This window comes from Austrofundulus limnaeus, unplaced genomic scaffold (assembly GCF_001266775.1).
Source record: "Austrofundulus limnaeus strain Quisiro unplaced genomic scaffold, Austrofundulus_limnaeus-1.0 Scaffold17, whole genome shotgun sequence".
Taxonomy (NCBI): Eukaryota; Metazoa; Chordata; class Actinopteri; order Cyprinodontiformes; family Rivulidae; genus Austrofundulus; species Austrofundulus limnaeus.
In genome coordinates, this window is record NW_013952419.1 from 3,556,659 (window position 1) to 3,562,979 (window position 6,321).

Here is a 6,321-nt window from a genome sequence, read left to right on the forward strand (position 1 = left end):
AAATTAATGTTGTTGCATTTAACCATAAATTTAAAGTTTACCATTGATGTAAGAAACAAATTTCATGTTAAGTAAAAAAAAAGTTTTTTAAAAATTTTTTTAATTTTTAATTTTTATTTTTTGGGGAGGGGACTCTCCTGGCGGGCCACACGGGAGTCACCCGCGGGCCACATTTGGTCTGCGGGACTTGTATTTGACACATGTGGTCTAGTTTTACTAATGATCAAAGCCGTCTGTCAGGAGCGGCTCTGAGTTTCACACAAGCTGCCTTGTTGGTCATCAGGAGCCTGAACTTTAACATCACACAGCTATGTGCTGTCACATCACAGGCTTCTTTACCTGCTCAGGTATTGAAACAGGATAAATTTTTTGGTTCAGAACCAGACAGCACACATTAACGAAAAAAATTAAAGGTTTCACTTGCATAAAGACAAACTACAGCCAGTTTCTGTAAACTGTTTTTATTCCAGTGTTATAATGTAATCAGGTCATTATTTGTTAGCTTTTATATTATTTCCTCTGCTGGTTTGTAAATGTAGACAATAACACCACACAGAGAGATTAAGGTGCATCCAATAAAGTAAATTTAAACCACACATGATACATTTTTTAAAAAGCAAACGTTTAAAACCACGGTTTAGTGCACCTGTTATAGCCCTAGTCAGTGTGCATTGCCAAAGCAATGCACACTATTCTGATTTGTTTCCCATCCAAGTCATCTCAAATTTGGCATGCTTCTCCTCCTGCATACTTTGTCCTAGAGCTGCCATTGTAATTTATATCTGTAAAGCTCCTGTGCCAAATGATGGCTATGCCTTTTGGTGCCTGTAAAACGTATAGTTTTTGAAATATTAATGTTTAATAAATTTCAATGGCAGTCAATGGAGCCTTGTATTGGTCCATTACTGCCCCCTGCTGCATCTACACAATATAGTACTGAACCATAGTTTAATAATATTTAAACTCAGTAGTTCAGTGATTACAATATTAATATGATTGTATTTTGATGTTTTACTGTAATACTGTCTTAATGTTGTCCTATTGTTGAGATATATTGCAGTTTAGTGTCAAAGATTGCATTGGCAATGTGGCCTCTTTCTGCACATATACAAACCAACACCTGGCAACCCCCTCTACCTCAGCTCCAATGGTCTAATGCAGGGGTGTCAAACTCCAGTCCTCGAGGGCCGCTATCCTGCATGTTTTAGAGCAGGGGTGTCAAACTCCAGTCCTCGAGGGCCGCTATCCTGCATGTTTTAGAGGTTTTCCAGCTCCAACACACCTGATTCAGTGATTGAATTAACTCTTCAAATTGGGCAGAAGCCTGTTAATTACCCAGCGATCAAAATCAGGTGTGTTGGAGCAAGAAAACCTCTAAAACATGCAGGATAGCGGCCCTCGAGGACAGGAGTTTGACACCCCTGGTCTAATGGTTAATGCCATGGGCTTTCATGTGGGAGATCAGGGTTAAAACCGAGCTACAGCAACTTTAACTAAAAATCTCTACACACTTCATCTTGTCACACAATTATCCTCATTACAAATACCTGCTCACCYGACAAGCACAAGCTGGTATAGAAAACACATTTGAACTTAGTCACAGTTCATTCTGCAAGTCCACTCCTGCAGGCAAAGGCATGCTGCAATGACATGCTACATGGCAATGCACACTTGTTTTTACATCGTAAAAACCCATGTCTAGTTTAGCATGCATCCCTCCTTTTTGCTAATTTTATCTGGTATTTTGTTACTTTTAATGAGCTTTTCACTAGTTTAAGCATTTAGTTACTGGTCTTTTAATTTTCGTTTTAACTAGCCTTTGACTACATTTGGCTCGTGTTTTGTTACTTTTAGCCAGCATTTTATTATTAGTTAGCTTTTCAATAMTTTTAGCTTGTATTCTGCTAATTTTAGCGTTATTCTAGCCATGAGCTTTATCTTAAAGCTTGTTTAGCTACTTTTAGCTCATGTTTTACTATTTTAAGCTACTGCTTTGTTTAGCTTTCAGATAKAATTTTGCTACTTTTTTCAGCTTTTCACTACTTTTGGTTTTTAGCTACTATTTTCCTACATTTAGCCACCACTTTGTAATTGTGTGAATGCCTATATGGCATTCAAACCATTGAGATCATTTTTTTCTTCCGTACTTTTTTCGGCATCTTTCTCACAATTTTTGTGCTACTTCAACCATTCATATATCAAAACGTTCAGCTCTTTTGTGCAATGCCGGCTATGACTTTTGGTATTTCAGCTRTTTTTACTTTCAACTTTTTAGCCACATTTTTTCCCATTGACTTTGAATGGGGCAATTTTCAACAACCTTAAAATCCTTCAAATAGTTTCTAAATCTTTACAAAACCTTACACAATTTGTTCTGGTTATGCTCTATTTTACTGTCTTGTGCAAATTTTAGCTACTTTTGCCAATTGTAGTTTTTTTCTGCTACTTCAGCTAAAATTACTTCTTTGGGCTATTCTTCTTTTTTCTGCTTTGTTAAACTTTTTTCTGCTAATTTGTGCTTTTTATTCTTCTTACAGTTGCTTTCTTCTATATTCAGCTATTTGCTACAAATTTAGCTAAATTTTAGCTGTTATTAGCCAGTGTTAGCTTTCTATGCTATTTACACATTTTTCTGGAGCAATTTCAACTGAATTCTGCTAAATTCAGCAAACTTGTGCTCCTTATGCATCCTTATGCTAATTAAAATGTATCCAGCTACTTTTTAACTGTTTTACTAAGAACTTTGGCTGTTTTACCTGTTTTTCTTCAAATGATCACGTTTTAGTTTAATGATTTTTCTGTTAATTTTACATCCATTTCACCATCTTTGTGCAGCTTTCAACTTGAGTCTGCTACGTTTAGCTTTTATATATGCTAATTTAACTTTTTGCTGCTATATCAGCTAAAATTTGACTTATTTCTGCAATTCTTCTGTTTTTCTGCTTTGTTATACGTTTTTCTGCTAATTTATGCTGTTTATGCTTCATTTGCATTCTGCTATGTTCAGCTATTTTAGCCTTTAGCTTTTAGCTTTTTATGCAAATTCAGCAATATTTTTGCTCCTTTTAACTGTTTTTCTGCCCTTTTTTGCTTGGTTCAACTTTTCATGTTTAACAACACGTTCAGCTCAATTTCAGCTTCTTTCAGCTRAAGTTTTCAGCTGCAGGCATTCACACTAGCATTTTCGCAGGAAATGCAATTTCTCTAGTTACTGATTAGCTTTTTAATATTTTTAGCATGCATTCTGCTAATTTTTGTTTTAATCTAGCCTTTAGCTTTAAGCTCATTTAACTAATTTCAGCTCATGTCTTGATAGCATCTTGCTCCTTTTTTCACCTTTTCACTACTTTTAGAGTTTAGCTACTATTTTGTTGCTTTTTTGTTGTTGTTTTAGCTACCCTTTAACTACTTGAAGCTTTTAGCAGCTGTTCTACTCAGTTTGAACTTCTTCACCTGTTTATTCTGTTATTCGGTGCTTAATGTTCACATGTTTGTTACATCTTTGTTTTTGGGGTTGTGTCACATTAGAGACAAAACACAGGTTTTGTTATTCAACTTTTTTTCCACTCAGCAATGAWTTACGCAGTGCAAAACTTAACCGTTTCAAGATCGTCCTCCCCAAATTGTGTTTTCTAAAAGAAAAACTCCAATAAATATGATACGTGTGAAAGAGGGCTTAAAATCAATGTGTCCCCAACTGTGAGGCTAAAAAAAACAGCTGTAAAAAAATTGTTGCACAAAGCCTTTTGTAAATCTGCACCTTTGTTGTAAACAACCTGAAATGAAATGACAAATATTCACAAAATGATTTCCACACTAACTTCGGGTTAACCTTTGGCATCATTTTAGCTGAAAATAAACTAGCAAATCTAAATTTTTAAACAGGAGCTGCTACTGACTATTAATGAGTCAAAACTATCCCTGCCGTTACTCTTCACTCTGAAAATCATGTGGAGYGGAACCGGTGTTTCAGCAACACAACAGCAAATGAGTGCGTTTGTGAGACAGTTAAGYTGCTTCCCTCAGGGAACTCATAGTGTCTTGTGAATCGTTAAAAAAGAAAACTTTCACCTGCTCGTTGGAGACATTTCAATTATAAAGCGAGCTGGGACAATAATAGACATTATTAAGCAGCACAGCCTCTCGAATGCCATCTTGAGCCAAAAAGAGGTGAATAAATTTGACACAGAACCTCTCCGAGGCACAACRTTTGCGCAGGACGACGACGGCGGGAAAGGAATCATGAAAACTGACATCATGCAGCATATGTGGCGCTCCACCCGAGGGTGTCTGCAATGCGTCTCCATCCCCAACATCTGTGAAGCAATCGCTTTTAGTAAATAAATACCAGATTTGACAATATTCAAGCAGGGATTGGGTACGGCTCCCACGGACCGTTCCGATTGTTTTAGCGGCCGGCGTCGGTCTTTAAATAAATGTTGTCRTTCTCCTTTAAAACAGCTATAAAAGCTAAAATGATTAAAAACAAAGAGAGGAATGGAGAACCCCATTAAATCACCCAAATGACTTAAAAAAACGATGATCTTTATGTGTGGCTGGTTTTCCTCTGCCTGTCCTCTGTGATCTTTACTCTGGAAAGTGACTGCGAGCCAACTTCCTGTACTCTACAGACTGACTGAGTGAAAAGTAAAAGGATTGTTAACAKGTTTTGGCTTCTCTAGTTTTATCAGGACTGGATTGCTTTTATGTGAGCATATTTCATCAAAAAAAATGCTAAGCTGAATATTTGGGTGAACTTGAACTGCAGGTAATGAACTTTTAACAGATTGTTCTGGAAGCTGACACGTTCCAATCTGTGAATTTATGACAAATACATGATAAATAGATGTGTCTGCAGCGTGGATGCTCTGCGCTCATWTTTCTTTTTGGTCTGTTGTTGCTTCCAGACAGCCATTTATCTTGTTTCATCTCTTATCTTTGRGGTCTGCTCACCACATCTGGATGTTTTCGGTTCATCCAGTTGGGTTTGAAACGAGGCACTCGCAGTGTGCAGAACCAACTCCGGRCACACCGTGTATATTTAAAACTCACAACGGTTAGATTTACGTGTCGAACGGGCGGCTTTGTTCGCAGCCAAACGTGGAAAGAGATTACAGCTAATTTCACAAAACTCTTCCCCGCAAAGTGAGTGATTTATAATGCTGAGTCAGCTTTAACGCTGTTTTTCTTTCCCCCCACAATAAGCTTCTGCATGCTTTGTTATTTTATCCACTCATATATCAAATTGTTTCACTTATCCAGGAGGTGGTATTATCACTTATTTAGTTTTTTTCCCTAAAATATTTGTCTTTATTTAAAATTATTTTCCCGAAAGTAAAATACATAAAGAGCTCTTTAGATCCTTCAAAATCYCTGCTCTCTTTTAAGTCTGATCAGCATAAGGGCTTTATTTTTCTTTTTGTATGCTACTTTTTGCTTAGCCTTTTGCTATTGCAAACTAGCTTTTGGCTACTTTTAGCTAGCATTTTGCTAATGTAAACTGGGTTTTTGCTATTTTTAGTAGTCTTTTGCTATTGATCATGTTTAGCTGGCGATTTTATTTTTAGCAGAGTTGAGTAATAACTAATTACATTTACTCAATTACATTTATTTGAGTAATTTTTGGAAAAAAATGCACTATATTTTTATGCTTTTACTTTTACATGTCATTTTATTATTAAGTGTCGCTACTCTTACTTGAGTAATATTTCTAGATACTCTTTGTTTATCTTTTAGATATAGCTCTGCTTATTTTACATTTAACACTGCAGTGTTGGCTTCTTTAGAATATTACAAACAATAAAATAAAACAATAAACCCAAACAGAACCATGTAATACTCAGCCTTCAGTCTGCCTTTTGTACATAAAATGCTTCGTCTGTATTTTTTTATGATTTAAAGTCACTACATACTGATCCGTACACTGTTAAAAATGAAATGTTGGATTTATTTAACCATGTTATGTTACCTGGTTCCACTTAACTGAGTTGAGTAAATTCAAAGCAATATACCAGTTTTTTTAGTCATAGAACATGAGTATGTTGCTTTGAATTTACTCAACTCRGTTAAGTGGAACCAGGTAACATAATATGGTTAAGTAAATCCAACAGTTCATTTTTAGAGTGTATCATCAGTGTTAATTGTCCAGCAGATTCTGAATGGTGGGCTAAATGTACCAAAGCTCAGAGCCATCAGAAACCTGAGGATGAGTCAGAAAGTGAGGCATGATGGCCATGAACAAGATGAGATTTTTACACTGAATTTAGGTACATGCCAAGACAAGAATGTCTCAGATCTGTTAGAATATAATAATAATAATAA

General features: G+C 36.0%; 1 protein-coding gene across 1 annotated transcript in view; it reads right to left on the minus strand.

The window, feature by feature from the left end:
* The window catches only part of rxfp2a (relaxin family peptide receptor 2a), a gene marked incomplete at its 3' end in the record, with an annotated part of 55,639 nt that overhangs the window by 48,622 nt on the left and 696 nt on the right, over positions 1 to 6,321 (minus strand).